The sequence below is a fragment of the Heterocephalus glaber genome, unplaced genomic scaffold (genome assembly GCF_053883595.1).
Source record: "Heterocephalus glaber isolate CG9 unplaced genomic scaffold, H.glaber_assembly_v1.0 deba00001452, whole genome shotgun sequence".
NCBI lineage: Eukaryota > Metazoa > Chordata > Mammalia > Rodentia > Bathyergidae > Heterocephalus > Heterocephalus glaber.
The window spans coordinates 10438504-10455984 of record NW_028258302.1 but is presented as its reverse complement, the minus strand read 5'-3'; the positions used below and the strand labels follow the sequence as shown (position 1 = coordinate 10455984).

Below are 17481 nucleotides of genomic sequence, written 5' to 3'. Positions count from 1 at the left end.
TGCCTCAGCCTCCCAGAGTACTAGGCTCACAGGCATGCACCACCACACCTGGCCCTTTTCTACCTTCTAGACCTATTTTCCTTGGCTCATAGTCCTCCATCTTCAAAGCCAACATAATATCTTTAAATCTCTCTTATAAAGGCCCTTGTGATTACACCAGGATAATATACTTGGGTAATAATCTAAGGTGATCTCCTCACTTTGAAATCCTTGGGCTGGGGATGTAAGTCAGTGATAAATCACTTGCCTAGCATACATGACCCAGAGATCAAACTCTAGTACTGCCAAAAAAAAAAAAGTACTTCTAAGATTCTTAATTTAAATTCAAGGATGTGGTATAGGTCTGTGATCACAGCACTTGGGAGGCTGAGGCAGAAAGACCATAAGTTCAAGGCCAGCCTGGACTATATAAAGAGACGCTGTCTCAAAACATCAAAACATCAAAACAAAACAACAAAATCAAGCCTTAATCATATCAGCAAACTCTGTCTTGCCATCTAAGGCTCTGGGGACTAGGGCCATCATGACATCTCGATCTTATTATACCTTGCTCTGTTGAGTGAGATGCTCAATAAATGTTTGGTGAACTGCATCATAACAATTGGAAAAACTACTGCCCCAGAAGAGAGCACATAGTTTGTAGGACTTAGAGCTGTAAAAGCTTTGAAATCCTGGGCTCAGTGTGGTAGAACCCAGAGTGAGCACCTCCAATGTGGGGGAGGGGCCGCCTCATCATCTACCCCCAGCTCCCAATCCCAGGATGTTGCTGTTTCCCTGCCTCTGAGATACTGGTAACTTTTGCTTTAACCTCTTCCAGGGATCAAAAATTTTGTTCTTATTTCATATCTTGAAGAAACAATTTGCAAGTTTTATTGTTATCGAACAATTAGAATCTTGATTTCTATTCACCAATTAATTGAGGAAACTGATTGTTTTGCTTAAATTTAAACTTTGGAGTCAGAATGATCCGGATTCATACCTTGGCTCTATCACTTAGTGCTAAGCTGTAAACAGTAATTTTACCTCTGAGGAGCTTCAGATGATGGCTGTGTTGTGAAACAGGGATGATTACAGAACCTTTACCATAAAGTGGTTGTGACAAATAAATAAGATAATGTACACTGTGGTTTTCAAAGTGTGGTCTCCAGACCAGCAGCATTAAAGTCACCTGTGGATTGGCCCCACCCCTGACACACTGAATCACAGACTCTGGGCATGGAACTCAGCTGCCTGTTACAACACACCTTCCAGGGAATACCGGTATAGCTCAAGTTTGAGAACCACTGATATCAATGTAATGTGCTGAGCATGAAGACCCTGGTATATAACAAGTGCTCAATAAACCATTCTCATCATTACTACAATTGTTTACTGTGATAGTTCTAGCACATTCCCTGTGATGTTGAGTTGGTTATATATCTCTCCCCCTTCATATCCTGCCAACTCTATGACTGCCTGTTAATGCAATTGATTATCCACACAGCTGCCTTTTAGAGGGAGTCTTCAGCCTGTCTCTGCATTTCCACTAACAGGAAGCTCACTGGACAGGGTAAGGCCCCTGTTCAAGCCCTGCCCATACCCGAATGCCAACTGCATGTGCTATGAAGACCTTCCCCAGGACCTCTTCTCCAAGGTCCTTTGGCGGTGCCCAGTTCTCGGTTTCAAGGCAGTTTTCCTGCATGCTGAGCCTCAAATGAGTCTTGACCAGTCCTGCGGCGCAGGAGAAGTTTCCTTCTCTAATCCAGGACTGTGTTTCTGTTTGCCTGATGTTTTGGCAGCCACTTCACCCTGCTGACTCACTCTGGTCTGAGGGCAACCAGAACCTCCAGGCCTTTTTCTCAGGAACTCCCGAGGCTCTGGTTGATCAGCTCATCCCAGTCCTTGACGTGTACAGTTCACTTCTGAAAAATAACACTACTTTCCTCTTATGAAAGTGATACATGCTTGATGCAGTAAGTTAGGAAAACACAAAGGAAAAAAAAACAACCCTTCATTGGTGATGGCCACTTTAAAATTGCCTTCTTTTTTTGTGTGTGTGGTACTGGGGATTAAATCCAGGGCCTTCCCTCTGAGGTACATCTCTCCTTTTTTATTTTTTATTTTGAGACAGGATCTCTAATTCACTAAATTGTCCAGGCTGTGCTCAAACTTGTGATCCTCCTGCCTCAGCCTTTTAGAGTGCTGAAATTATAGATGTGTGCCACCATATTTTTTTAAAATTTAATTTTTTGGTTTTTATTTTTTATTTTTTTGGAGACAGGGTCTTGCTATGTAGCCCAGGCTGGACTTGAACTTGGAGTGGCCCTCCTGCCTCAGTCTCCCCAGTGCTGGGATTACAGGCATGCATCACTACGCCTAGCTAATTTTTTTGGGGGGGGGGCTAGCTAATTTTTTATCAGTACATATGATTATATTCCTCTTGGGGAGTTAGTCACTCAATACTTTTAGTCCACTGAGCAGCCTCTTGTGAGAAGCAGATAGCCCAGACAGAAAAGTGGGCTGACCCTGGGATCTTTTGAGTTCAGTTTCCTTGTCTGTATAGTAGCCACTGATAAAAACTGTTTCTACCCTTAGGGATAGCTGCAAGGATTAGAGGAGCTATTGCACGTGGACTGCTTTTCAGGAGTTGGAAGCATGTTACTTTTACTCTCAGAGAAGTTTAGTTTACTCCAGCTCCCCACCCACCCTCAGCTGTGGCCAGATGGGAGGGCTTCCTGGGACATTCCTGGGCCTGGTGTGGCCACATCTAACAAGCCAGTCTGGGTATACTCTATGCTGAGAGCCTGAACAGTCTCAGGGCCTGCTTCGAGGGAGTTTTTAGAGAAGGAAATGCTTGTGGCGAGACAGAATGATGGAGCAACTTTGCAGGGATCTCAGTGGAAAGCCCCTGCTCCTGGTGTGTTCTCATGGACGGAACTTGTGGCAGACATTGCAGCCCCACCCCATCCTCCATCATCATCAGAGAGTTCCTGGTGGGGTGCTGTGACAGAGCAACATGTCTTAACTCATGCAGCCTCAGACTTGCCATCTCTGGCCTCAGAACCGCTCTCCCCCGGGCCAGTGACTAGAGTCATCCAGATTCTGGTTCTACCAGCCAAGCCTCAATTCTGCTACTCCAAGGGAAGGGCTAGGAAAACAGTCTTTGGAGTTAGTTCCTGATTTGTTGGCTGGGTGACCAGGGAACTCCTTTTCCCTCTTCAGAAAGTGACTGGTGTTGCATCTGGCTCTTCAGTGGCATGATCTTGAGACCAACATACTGTGTCTAAGCTAAGTTATTTTATACTCTTGGCTGTTAGACAGTAGAAAGGCCTACCTAGTCTTATAGAGAGATGAAAAAAACACCCAGAATAGTAGGAGGGACTGGCAACTGGTCTTTGAGTAGCTTAGAGAAGACTCAACATTCTGTGTTTCTGCTTCCTCATTGATACTCCCGCTTTGGCCAATCTTCCTTCTCTGTAAAATGGGGTGGGGGAGTGAGCTTCAAGGGTCTTAGGTCTTGTGATTCTGGGCAAGTTACTTTACCTCTCTGTGTCTTAGTTTTTCCATTTGTCTAGTGGGCTCAGGCGTGCTGAGCTCCAAAGGGTGATGGGCACAGAAGTATTCTGAACAGAAAGGAAAATGGACACTAATGTTAGCACACAACAGCCTGAGGAATCTGGGGTGTTCTCTCCCCACAGTGCCCTCTGGAAATAAACTTGGGACCATCATCCTGAGAACCTGTGTAAACAAAGTCAGTGGCTTTCTACTACTGCCCCAAACGGATCCAGGCCCAACGTCAGCTTCCACTCGAAACCTTCTACCACTTATACCTACTTCTTCCTGCTCTCTGAGACACACCAAGAGCCTTCTTCAAACAAGCTTGTACTTCTCCACCTCCAGACCTTTACTCACGAGTTCAAGGTCCCAAGTGTACTTGTCATTTTCCCCTTGGATCTGCTCCTCTTTGCTTGTCTCAAAATTAGAGGATATTCCCGTGTGCACCTAGGGCTGAAATTGAGAGCCTGGGATATAGTATTCTCAGCTCCTTTTTTTACCACTCATATTTCTATGAGTGCTGGGCTATGAAGATTCTGTTCTCTGACAATCTATCTTTTGTTTCCCAGGCTTTGAAGCACATGCAGGGACATCACAGAATGGCCACACACCTTCTCTATGCCAGGCTCAATGTGGAACCTGGAGGCACACAGGTGGGTAAATCCTTTCCCTTAGGGGTCCAGGTTGGTGAAGAGAGGATCACATGACCACAATTCTGGATTTGCCTCATCATTCCCATTACATGTAAAACCCTCACACAACACAACCTATAGGTTTTTACAGTATGATCTATAAACATACCTGGTGGAGAACTAGACCAGCTGAGTGACCGTGGGGAGGCTCTCTCCCTCTCTGGACCTGTTTTTCCTCCTGCATAATGGTGTAGAATTAAAGAAGGGAAGGTTGGGGGGTTTTCAGTTCCAACAATCTTGAAAGCAATGGCTCTCCAGGCTAGGGAGCAGATGGTAAAGGGAGACAGAGGTGCAACTGTCCAGATGTCTGACCAAGGAGGTCCTGCTCCTGCCAAGGCCCCTGCTGGGGCAGTTCCTTTGAAGTCCTTTATCCTCACTTGTCCTCCCAAGAGGGTATAAAGCCTTTGGTGAGTCTTGCCTAAAACAGGTGGCTAGCTCCTTGCCTAAGCCCTGCTGGGTTATCTGTTTTTTTTGGTTTTTTTGGTACCGGGAATCAAACTCCGGTCCTTGGGCTTGCGCAGCAGGTGTCGAAACCACTGAAGTAAATCCCCGGCCCTCTGCTGGGTTATCTGGCTGGTCGATAGTCCAACCTGCCTGGTGACTGGCTGCTTCACCCCAGCTGGCTCAGCTCTGGAGTCCAGGATGGGAAAGGAGTGTCCTGGATCTCTGTCCCACACTGCAGCAGCAACGGGCTCTTGAGACAGATCTGGCCTCCAACTCAGCTTTGCCACTTGTACACGTGAGGCTGTGAGAGCTAATTTTAGCCGTTCGACAGTTTGATGGTGTCAACTTGATTGGGCTATGGGGTGCACTGGCACTAAACTATTGGCTATCTTGGGTCTGTGGCTTGTCAACTCAACCTGCAGATCTTGGGACTTGCTGGCTTCCATAATTGTACAGTTATATATAGATGCTATTGGTTCTGTTTCCCTAAGTAATATAGAGGCCTTGGGTAATTTGCTTGCTCATTAAGAGCCTCTATTTTGAAATCTATAAATAAATAAATAAATAATTCTTAGTATGAGTGCTACTTCCCTATGTTAGAATTTCCATGCTCTATTGAAAAGAACTCCAAATCCTCTTACAAGCATTACAAGGCCTTCCTGGCCCTTGCTGAGATTCATTTCCCCATCACTAACTGGATGCTCTAGTCAGACACCATTCTCCTTCCAGCCCTGTGCTGTTCTCATCCCTGAAATGGATCTCTTCTCTTCTGTTGCCTGGGGAACTCTTGCAATCCCTCAGGGCCCATCTCCAACGTTACTCCCCTAGGACCTTCCCTGACTCCCCTCCTGGGGCCTGGGCTGCCCCTTGGCTCTTGTGTTACTCACATTGGGGCTTTGGAGGGGGCTGTGTGTCAGCCTTCTCCAAGACTACGAGCCCCCTTAAGGCCTGGCTCCAAATCACCCGTGTCTGTATACAACACAGTGGTGGTTCCCCTTCCTTGTGCTGGTTCAGGATTTTTCAGTTTATGAAGCACTTTCAGATCCACAGACTCAAGCTAACAACCACTTGGGGCCGGGGATTTAGCTCAGTGGTTTCACCGCCTGCTGCGCAAGTGCAAGGACCTGAGTTCGATCCCCGGTACCAAAAAAAGAAAAAAGAAAAATGCCTAAACTAACAACCACTCAGGCAAGGAGGCAGCAGTAGGACGAAAGTCTCCAGTTCATTTCATCTCCCTAAGCAAGCCTTTCTCAGAAAGGGCAACTCTGCAGGGCAACTCTGCTGGGGAGTAGGAGTTGGTTCTTTGGCTTCTTTGGCCTCCGGCTCATCAGGAGTTGGGGAAGATTGAGGCCTCTGGCTTGGCAGAAGGTGCAAGGGCAGACAGAGGCCACAGGAAAGGGTCAGGTCTGGGGCAGGCTGGCATGGGCTGGACAGATGAGGAATTCCTCTATGAGTCCTTGGACAGCTCTCTTCGTTCCTTCATTTCCAATTTCTAGCTCCATAAAAGGCAGCTGTGTGGATCAGTGTAGAACACAAGCTAACCAAGGAGTAAGTGCTCTGAAAATGAGAGGGACTGAAGAAACTTTGTGGAGATAGCAAACACATGTCCCCAGATATGCAGTGGGCCCTTGACTTATGAACTCGATCGGTTCCTGAAGGCAGGTTTAACTCAGGTGGGTTGTAAATTAATACAGCTGAGATCTGGATGCTTCAAATGCTCCTGTCTTACTATCAGACAAGTTATCTGTTATTGGAACCTCCTCCCTACCCTCCAGAGCATCCCAACTCATCAGAACCCAAAGCTCTTCTCCCTAAGGCCCTAGACCGTCTTAGGGCCCAAAGACAGCCCCTTTCATTTCAGGACTTGAGGATGTAGTGCTCAAATTACAGATCTCTCTGACCCAGGGGCATGGGTATCTCCTAGAGATCAAAGGAGTGGCTTACAGTGCTTGCCCAGTATGGGCTCACACTCCAGTTCATTCTAAAGCGGCCCTGTCTGTCACTGCAAGGGCAGGAAGAACCACAGTCTGATGTCTGTGCTGGGCTGCAATGAGGCTGGGAAGATAGCTGCTTGGGGTCCCTGGACACTGTTAGGCTTAGGACAGGGCTGTCCCCAAGACAGACATATCTCTGGAGCTGTCCTCATATCTTTCCAGGAAATTTTACTCCAGGAAAGTCCCTGGGATGTCTGTCATCCAAAGAATGGTGTGGCTCAAGGCAAAGCTGGGAAAGAGAGGTGGTTTTCTCCATTTTCACCAGGGTATCTTGGAGCCCAGAGAAGTGAGTTCTTGTCTGGGTTCTAATCCTGTGTGGACAGATGAATCACTTACTGTAGGCTTCCTAGGCTTCAGTTTGCCTTGGAGTGGGGAGAGTTGGGCCTACCTCACTGAGGGTCCAGCAAGATCAGAGATGAAAATTCTTTGTTGCAGTCATGAATGACAGGAGAAAAATACCTGTGGAAGGGGTCTGTGAGGCAGTGGGGCTGAAGTCCGTCAGAACAGACTCGAGTTTTGGCCTCAGGATCCTCTTACTGGTGAGATGACCTCGGACCAGTCACTTTCCACTTGGTTGCATTCTTAAGCTAGGCTCCTGCCCCCCAGGTTCAAACTGTAACATCACTCTCTTAGGGATACCTTCCCTCCTGCCCAGGGAGCTCAGCTCCCTGTTATTCTCCAGCTACCAATATTTTTCTAAAAAACAAAATATTTGTAAATGACTAATTATTGGCATGATCATGAGCATGTGTCTTTCCTCCCAGTGGGGATCATGTCCGGCCTGCTCTCCAGAAAACAACGTGGGGCCTGTCCATGGGGCTCACTGTTTCTGCATTGCTGGTGGCTTTTCTGCATCTCAGCTTTCTCTCCAAGCTGCTGAAAAAACCCTGAAGACGCAGCCCACAGTGGGAGGAGTTTGGGATGAGTGGGCGGCTCTGAAGAACGTGGAACGCTCTGAAAGGGAAGGCACAGAACAGCCTTTAGCCCCAGGGAAGGGAGGAAGTGGCATGGACCCAGCTGGAAGGTCCGGGGCTTGGGCCCTCCCTGGGTCTGTGCTCTTAGGCCTGCTCATTCTAGCTTTAGAGGCTTCAAGCTGCAGCTCAGGAACCCGGTGTAATTCAGCTCCTGCTGCCTCCCACCTGTCCCTTAGCCCCACATTCTCACACTCTCTCCTCTCTTCAATGTGCCATGCAGAGCTCACTCCTTCCTCAACAGACAACAGTCTTTTCTGTCCCCAGGCTTTTCCACAGGTTCTCTTACGGTGACTGCACATCCTTCTCTACCTAGAAAGTGGGAGAGAGTTTAACTTCATGTTCTTCCTGCTGGAAGCCTTCCAGGCTGCTGCAGGCAGAGTCCATTGCTCCCTCCTTGGAGCACTGCAGCCCCTCGGATGCTCTGCTCTCTGTGCAGTAACAGACTTACCGCACTGGGCTGATACCCACTGGGAGCTACCTCAAGGCAGAGAGCAGCTTGCCTTCCCTCTGTGAGCCCAGTGTTCGGCAGGGCTTGGCACCAGCGAGAGATTCTAAGTGACCTGGGGTATGGGTTTCTAGGCGGGGATGACTACTTTGTGGCACTTTAGGTGTCCAGTCATAGGTCATATTCAGCAGGAAGGTCAAAGACAGGGATGATATTAATTTACCTTCCAGGAAACTAAGGCCCGGCTGAGGATTTAGCTCAGTGGTTCCGTTGCCTGCCTCGCAAGCGCAAGAACCCGAGTTCAATCCCGGATACTAAAAAAAAAAGGAAACTAAAGCCTATGGAAGGGTAGGCATTTCTCCAAGGTATCACAGTGCATCAGCCAAGATGAGCCTGGAACTCAAGGGTCCTAATGTTTAGTCCCCAGATCTCACTGTGACAGCTTGAACACTGTCTGGGCATTAGGCCAGGGTGCCTGGAGGCCCCAGGGGCCCAGGCCCTGCAGCTGCTTATTCCATTCTGGCTCTGTCCCTCTGGCCAGACTCTTGGCCAATAACAGCATGAGGCTCTGGCTGCCTCTGCCAAAGGTTGTGCCGTCAGCAGTCTGGGGAGGCAGCCAGGCCACTTCCCCATGGGCAGCTCAGACACAAGACCTGGAGCAGCCCCTTCACTGGACTGCGGGCCCTAGGACTGGTCTCCTATGCAGACAGAGTCCTTCCTTCTGACCAACCTGCTTAGAAGCTGAGTAAACCAGAAGCAACAGTCTGAAGTACACAGAGGAGAGTGCAGCACGGAACATGTGCTCCTCAAAACCTGGTTCACAGGGCTGGGATTTAGCTCAGTGGTTCCACCACCTGCCTCCCTTGTAAGACTAAGGTCCCGAGTTTGATCCCCAGTACCAAAAAAAAAAAACAACTGGTTCACATGCAACATTGCTATTACTGTGATGATGATGATGATGGAGCCCATGCTACTCAGTAACTAAAACCACAGGCCTAAAGGGTGCTAGCCAGGGTCCAAAGTTAAGATCTGCCACTTACCAGGTTATGCAGGTTACTTAACTTCTTCATCTTTTTTGTGGTACTAGAGGTTGAACCCAGAAAACACTGAGCTACATCCCTAGCCCTTTCTATTTCTATGGATTGATTGTGGTACTAGGGATTGTGCTCTACCCCTGAGCTACAAGCCCAATCCTTTTTGGTTTTTATTTTGAGACAAAGTCTCACTAAGTGGCCCAAGCTGCCCTCCAATTTGTAATTTGCCTGTCTCAGCCTCAGGTTACAGGTGTGCCATCAGTCCCGACAACTTTAACTTCTTTGTGCCTCCATTTTTGTGACTTTAAGGAGGGGATAACATAGGATTGTGGGAGAATTACATCATGTAATAACATATTATTCTCCACTCCTATGGTGACCTCTGAGATGAGGGCATCCACTTTACTAGTGCACGGACTTCTCAGCGACATTGTCCACTTCACTCACCAGCACCATCATGGCTCCAGGTACAGGTATCACAGCCAGACAAGCCTAGTCCAAGTCTCAACTTCCACATTTACTGTGTGACCTCTGAATTGGAGTGTCTCATCTGTAAAATGGGAAGTGATGATACCAGCCTGCAGGACACTGTCAGCATTAAGTGGGATAATGCACAAGGCTTTAGCATGATGTGTGGCACATGGTGAAACAGGACAGGTATCCTCATGGGACAGGAGATGTGGCTCTCAGGCCTTGATCTATGACCTACTACCCAGCAACGATGGGGGCATCTCTTTTTCTCTATCTTCCCTGGGTAAATGGAATGCACCCTCCCCTTAACTCCATATTTTTATTCCAAGGACCAGGTGTGCTGTAACAGCAGGGAGGACACCAGGATGTCCCTAGGGTGAGAATGGACCTCCAATCCATATCCTACAGGGAGGAAATCTCTTAAGACATGAGGGAAAAGTCTTTTTAAAATGCCATACTCAAGAAAAGTACCAGCCCCTAGCCCACCCAGAAAAGCGTAAGAGCCAGTCTCCCTCTTTGGTTAATGGGCCAGTCTGATCCTCTTCACCACAGAGTTGGGCCTCCTTTAGCTCCTCAAACTAAAGTCCCTTCCCTGTTTTCTCTTACTTTCTTCTTCTCTCTCTCTTTTTTAGACAGTCTTGCCATGTAGCCCAGGCTAGTCTCAAACTAGTGATCCTCCTGCCTCAGTCTCCTGAGTGCTGGGATTACAGGGTGTGCCACCTTGCCCAGCTAGTTTTCTCTTACTTTCCAACTCTGCCTACTAAATCAGCCTAAACCTCTCAGTGACATATCCTCAAATTCTCTTTCATTGATGACAGTTGACAAACATACTGGGTGGGGGAAAGCGAAGGTCCCCATCTCCTCTTGGGGACCTCCTTAGACCCTGTCCAGCAACATGTCAAATTCACAATTTCCAGCCAGAGCAAAGCACCTTTAGCTGATTGGTGACTATGGGGAAATGCTCTAAACCTCTTTGAGGTATGTCCTTCCCTTCTCTCCCCTCCTCACTCCCACCCATTGCCCAAATCTTTCACCCCTTAGGGTTGGTGCAGTCTTGCATTCTTCTCCAGGAAGCGTCCCTTCTTTTGTCACTGCACCCCTCACTCACTGCCTGTAACACCTGCAGCCTTCGTCTGTGCCACATGGGCCAGTGTATTCCATTGAGCTGATTGTGTATTGTTCACCTTCCCGGGATCCAGACCGCTTTCCTCTTTCTCAAATTCTCACTTCCCAGTGGGGATCCACATAGTCTCAGGAAGTAAATTCTCTCCATCTTCCTCATCCCTCCAAATTTAATGGTGAGACACATGATTTATGCTAACTCAATAAACAACTCCTTTCTTTAATGGTTCACTCGCAGGGTGGATAGTGACCTGATTCAGACCACAGTGAATCTTGGTTCTTTTGCTAGGAATTCTGGGACACAGATACTATTTTCTCACTTGTTCTGGATAGTATGAAGTCTTATGTGATATCTGGAAGTGCTGCAGTCATTTTGCTACTATGAGAGAAGTGAACCTGAGGATGCTACTGAGGGGACAGGCAGATGAGTAAGGAAATGGAGTCCTAATAAACCACGGCTGACTGCCAAGCTCCATTAGATATTTTAGTTGCATGAGCCAACAAATGTGTAAGTTTTCTGCCATTTGCAACTCAAAACATCCCGATTCAAATACCATCTAGTTAAATGATTTTCATTTATCAATACATATATTTATTCACTTAAATAATAAATAAGCCCCTGCTACATGCCAAGCCCATGCCAGGTGCTAGGGGTTTAATGTACAGCACTGATGTGGTCTTACATTTGTTAAAGAGCTTATAGGCTGGTGAAAAGAACTAGAGATTAAAATGCCTACTTTGGGGGCATACATTGATGTTGTGTTTAACTTGCTCAGCATCCACTGCCCCCTCCTTTGAATACCAGAACTCAGACTTTTCTTTGGGAAGTCATCTAAAGGCCTGGCCCACTGACCTAATCCTGGCCAATTGGCACATCCACCCTCTTGCAGTGATGCATTTAGTGCAGACATGAAAGCTCGCCCTGAGACTGTAAACTGCAAAAGCAGGTCCTGTCCTTCTGCTGGGGTCTCCAGAGGAAACATAAACCTGTGGTTGCCTTAAGCTGAAGAAGACTGCTAAGACTAGTTAATCTCCGGGAGCTGGCAGCAATAAGCTTCTCTGACCTCACCATTCATTTAACCAGCCGGAGGGACAGAGCAGACACAGCCCCTCCTGAGCACAGTCTTAGTGACGGACAGATGAGTATGACATCACAGCACAGTGTGGCCAACTGGGAGTAATCACCGGGCACTGACGTGGCCTAATGACATAAGCTTTGTTTGTTTTTAAATTATGGGACACAATCAACACAGAAAAACTAAGACACAATAAAAATTTTAAACATCTCCAGCCAAGAGTGGTGGCACACAGCTGTAATCCCAGCACTCTGTGCGGCTGAGGAAGGAGAACTGTACTTTTTTTGTGGGGTGGGGTGGGGTGGGGGGGTGGGGGGAGTACTGGGGATCAAACTTGGGACCTTGCGCTTACAAGGCAGGTGGCGGAACCACTGAGTTAAATTCCCGGCCCCATGGGCTGCACTTTTGTTGGTTTTTTTTCCTTTTCTTTCTTTTTTTTCCGTACCGGGGATTGAACTCAGGACCTTGTGTTTGCCAAGCAAATGCTGGAACCACTGAGCTAAATCCCCAGCCCTGGGCTACACTTTTCTTTTTTTTTCTTTTTGGTACTGGGGATCAAACTTGAGACCTTGCACTTGCAAGGCAGGCACCGGAACCACTGAGCTAAATTCCGGGCCCTGGGCTGCATTTTTGATAGAGCACAGCCTGGCCAACTTAGCAAGACGTGTTTCAAAATAAAAAATAATAAAAGGGTTGGGGATGTAGCTCGCTGCAAAGGCCCCGGGTTCAATCCTCAGTACTGAAAAGAAATCTGATTCTGCCACTCAGCTATGGTCACAGTTAATATTTTCATCTATGCCCTTTTAGATGCTTTTCTGTGTACCCAAACTTTAAAAAAAATTTTTTTTTTTGAGACTGGTTCTTGCTATATAGTTCAGGCTGGCCTTAAACTTGTGGCAATCCCCTTGCCTCAGCCTCCTGAGTGCTGGGATTTACAGCCATGTGCCACCACACCCAGGCATACAAATTTTAAAAACCAAAAATAGTAAATGCAATGTGATATTAAGGATTTGATTCAGGAACAGAAAAAAGAACATTGGTGGAAAAACTAGTAAACCGGTAAAAATGAAGTCTTATGAGTCTAATGATACACCAATATTAATCTATTAGTTGTGACAAACATACTTTATGTAAGACGTCAACAATAGGAGAAGCTAAGTGAAGTGTAGACAGAAACTCCTTTTGGAACTTTTCTGTAACCTTAGAATTATTTCAAAATAAAAGTTTACTTAAAAAAAATAAACCCATTGCGTGGCTGGGGAGTGTAGCTCAGTGGTAGGGGTGCCTGTCTAGTGTGTGTTCAGTCTCCAGTACTGCAAAAAAGCAGTGAGCACCCCAGCGATTCTAGGGATCACACCCAAGGGCACTGTCCCACTGAGCTACATCTCCGGGCCTTTTTATTTATTTATTTTAGTTTGAGACAGGATTTTGCTGACTTGTCTGATCTGGCCTTGAACTCTTCATCCTCTTGCCTCAGCCTCCCTCGTTGCTGTGATTATAGGCACGGGCCACCATGCCTGGCTTCTGTGTTGTTTTATAGCCTTTGTTTTTTTACCTAGTGATTTCTCATGAAGATTGTGCATCCTGAAATGATTATTTCATGGTAGCATACTATACTATTCCATGAATGAATCACAGTCTCCCCTATTGTTGGAAATTTAGGTTGTTTCCAGTTCTTACCATCATAAAAAAAAAATGCTTTCTTCACCTAGTCATTTCCTTAGGGTGTATGAACAAACTGGAATCACTGAGCCAGAGGCTTCTAGCTAGCAAACCCTTACTGAGCACCCTGGACACCACTAAAGCACCTGATATAGAACTGCTTGTCCGGCCTGCTTTATGAGGAGACAGGTACTGCTCTCATTCCCTTATACAGGGCAATTTTCAAAGGTTCTTAAAACTGGAGACAAATTCTCACTAAAGACTTCCTGCCTACTCCAGTGTCTCCCTGATGCCACATGCATTTGAAGAACACAGATTTCTCTCATCAGGCACTTTTGTGCTCCCCCCACTCCCTGCTCCCACCAATGTTGGCCCCAAGGAGGGTAGTTCCTGCAGGCAGCCATCAGAGATCTGTGGAACCCAAGCAGGTACTGCCAGCTCAAGGTGTGGTTTTGGTAGTGGCTCCAGTTCCCTCATCTTCAACTATGTAATGTCCTACTCTCAGTGAGTTTTGGGCTCTGTCGGTGCTAAGACTATCACGACTGGGTTGGCTGCCATGTCAGGAACACCTTCCTCCTGCTAAACTGAGCAGAATCGGCATCTCTGGGGAAAAGTGAGTCCCATCTCCACCCAGGGGCATACCTGGCAGCTCAGGAAATACCCGTATTTCTTTTTTTGGTTTGAGAAAGGGTCTCACTATGCAGTTCAGGCTGCCCTCAAACTCACAGCAACCCTCTTTCCTCAGCCTCCTGAGTGCTGGGTTTACATTCATGTGCCACCATGCCCAGCTTATACCTGTGTTTTTTAACTAGCAGCCTGTTCTGGTTTGGTAGAGTACTCCAAGGGGAATGGAAAAGGAACTGGGAAATAGGAATGGGTGAAGATTCCTATCCTGAGATACCTAGTAGCCATGGGAAAAGAGAATCATTTATTGGGCTTTCAATCTATTGGCTGCCCTTCTACATGTGTGCTATGACCCTCAATTTCCAGTGAGTTGAGCTCCTTGAAGCTTAGGGTTAAGTGTCACCCCCCCCCCCCCCCAAGACACAGAGTGAGCTACTCTCAGTGTCAAGATCTCACCACAGGTTTTGTCATCCTTGGAATCCATGCCCACTCCACTGAGGACACGACTGGACCACAGAGCTGACAACAAAACTGAGGGGTTCCTCCTCTTCAGTCCCATAGTAAAGGATCACCTAATTCTGGTCAGAGCACAGACTGTGGCATGGCTAGAAGAGGGAAGAATGGTACTTGGGCTAAACTTCAGTGGGCCATCAACTGTGTTCATATCCTGCTCTTCTGTTCATCCGAGTTCTTGACGTTATTCATGAGCCAAAAAACTTTGCTTCTATTGTTCCTGTACTTTATTTGAAAAGCACTATTTCCAGTAAGATCTAGGTTTCCCAAGAACTCTAGTTCACTAGGTTAGGGCAGCCCTGAGCACAGAAGTCTGTGTACCACTCCTTGGGCAGTGCCTTCTGTTGGCCTGTGTCCACCCCCACCCCCCCAAACCCTGCACAGCCCCATCCTGCCTGTTCTGTACACCCCCTTCCTGTACACCTTCTTTTCCAAAATGGACTCAGGGTAGTTTACCACACACACACATGAACCCAAAAACACTAAATGTAAAACAAGTCAGATTGGGGTGGGCTAAGAATTTTAATAAGAATCTGTGGCAGAGGAAAGCATAGCAGTTGAACACTAGACTTAGTTCTCAGTTTCTTCATACTAAGAGCAAAATGGAAAAATGAAGTATTCCTTACCTAGAAGAATGGAGACAAACTAAACAGAGAACACAAACTAGACAGAATTGCTCTGAGCTCAGAGCAATTTGTCCTAAAAGTTTTTATCTAAGGGACACCACACAATGGAATGTTTTTCTCCACTTCAATGTCTGTTTGGCTTGCAGGCCTGAGGGTGAGCTAGAGAGGACCTAAGGCTGGTCTTGCCCTCTGATTCTTTCTTTTTACCCCCCTACCCGCCCTGCTTGGTGCACTTCAACCAGGATGGGGCATGTGGAAGAGGCCCCCTATGGGGAAGCTCATGTCACACTTCCCTGGAGGACTAAATGGAAAGCTGCTGCATCCCCAGACATCAGAAGCAGTGCTCCCTCTGGAGTTATGAATAATCCAATGCCAATGACCACATGGAGCTGCAGTCAGGAGTGACGGAAGCAGAGCCAGTGTACACACTCTGCTGCTGCCACCCTTTCCAGAACCAGAGGTGGGGCAACTGACTCCTCTCATTCCCCTCTGGGATGGTCTCCAGCTTTGCAAATCCTGCACCCCAGTAGCAGAGAAGCCAGAGAGGATAATATAGAAAAAGGCTTTACCTGTGATAATGGTCTCCACTCAGGCCCTTCACTGTGACAAAGCACACCTGTGTGTTTCTCCTTTCATTTGATCCATGGGGCATAGGTTTTTCTGTACCATGAGAGCCTCTGAGAACATTTCCTCTTTCCCAGCACTGATGAGGCTGGGATGTGGAGCCACAGACACAGGCCCGCGTTTTCGTTCTGCCTTTCTCAGATGTATGATACTCAAAGTTCTCATCAATGTCTACATTTTTTTCTCTGAATTCCATCAGCATTTCCTGAACTCTTGCTGTGTACTGGTAATTCTTACCTATATGAGCACCTCCGTCACCACAGCTGTCAACACACCTGAGGGTAGGGGGTTATCCCCCTTTTAGTGATGAAGGGAGGTAAGTGGTCCAAGTCTTGTGGTGGAGGAGCTGCTGTTGAAATCTGTATTCTGACTTACTATATTCTTTTTTTTTTTTTTTTTTTTGGTACCGGGGATCGAACTTGGGTCTTTGAGCTTGCATAGCAGGCGGTGAAACCACTGAGCTAAATCCCCGGCCCACTTACTATATTCTTCTTCTGAGGACTGTCAGGCTCCTGAGGTTGGTCTTTTTTTTTTTGTACTGGGGATTGAACTTGGGTCCTTGCACTTGCGCAGCAGGCAGCAGAAACCACTGAGGTAAATCCCCGGCCACCTGAGGTTGGTCTTTATCTTGCTCTGCTGTCAGTGGCACACTACATAAGAGATCCTAAGACACATACTCTGAGTCCTCAGAACTGGCAGCGACATCTTCAAGATCAGTCTAGCACCAAGTGGCCATGAAAAAGGGCTGTTATTTGGAAGGTTTCTTCCTGCCTGCAGCGTTGCACAACTCAACTAAATCACTTCAGCAACAAGGCCAAGGTGTGGGCACGTGAGTTCTGACTTGGCTTCTATGCGACATGAGGAATGTTACTTCACCTAAGTCTCGGTTTCCTCGCCTATATCATAGGCTCTGATGCAGTGTCCTCTGTGAGGGGGTCAGTAGTCGAGGGTGTGAAGCCTCTGCCCAGTACCTGGCATGCTGTTAGTCCTCCAGGAGTGCTAGTGATCCCTTCCCATCCAATCTTGGTTTGGAATGAGGAAACCAAAGTCCAGAGAAGCAAATGAGTAACAGCACACTCATTCTTCTTGGTTTATTTTTTTCAATCATACTAGGTACTTCTCAGACTGGTTTGAAAAATATTTCCTCCCAATTGGACATATGATGATCAAGGAATGGAAAAAATTTCTGTGGAGGATTTAAAAAGCTCAGGGAATGAAAAGATCAGAGCAAATCTGTCATGCTCACACCTGAAAATGACTCTGCTGACATGGGGAAGTGGAGTGGAAGAGGGAGGAGCTGGTGCAGGGAGCAGGACTTAAGATGCCAGTGGACTCTGCCTCTCTCAGTAACAAGACACCTGGAGAACAACAGCAGTGCTTTCAACCCAGCTCCCTCTGATTCTGGAAACAGCAGTGATTTCTCAGAAACCTCACTGGCAGAGGCAACCCTTCCAAAAACATGAATGCTTCCGTCTGGACAAGTGATTTAAGCTCACTTTTGCTGGGGGGGAAATGGATTTAAACTAGAGCACACAAAGAAGCAGCCAAAGGTGTTGAAGCAGTTGAAAAGGTAGCCAAAGACTGGCTTAGGGATTAGAAGCACTGGCAGTGGACAAATGTCCATCCAGCTCAGCAGGAAGATTTTT

The 17481-nt window shown here is 47.1% G+C and overlaps 1 long non-coding RNA gene across 1 annotated transcript in view; it reads left to right on the top strand.

Moving 5' to 3' along the window:
• Positions 1 to 3762: 3762 nt before the first annotated feature.
• The window catches only part of LOC147827210 (uncharacterized), a 25533-nt gene continuing 11814 nt past the window's right edge, over positions 3763 to 17481 (top strand). Inside the window, exons 1-2 of the long non-coding RNA XR_015452746.1 lie at positions 3763 to 3900; positions 4104 to 4187. This is a non-coding gene — a long non-coding RNA (uncharacterized LOC147827210). The remainder of the gene's footprint in view (positions 3901 to 4103; positions 4188 to 17481) is intronic.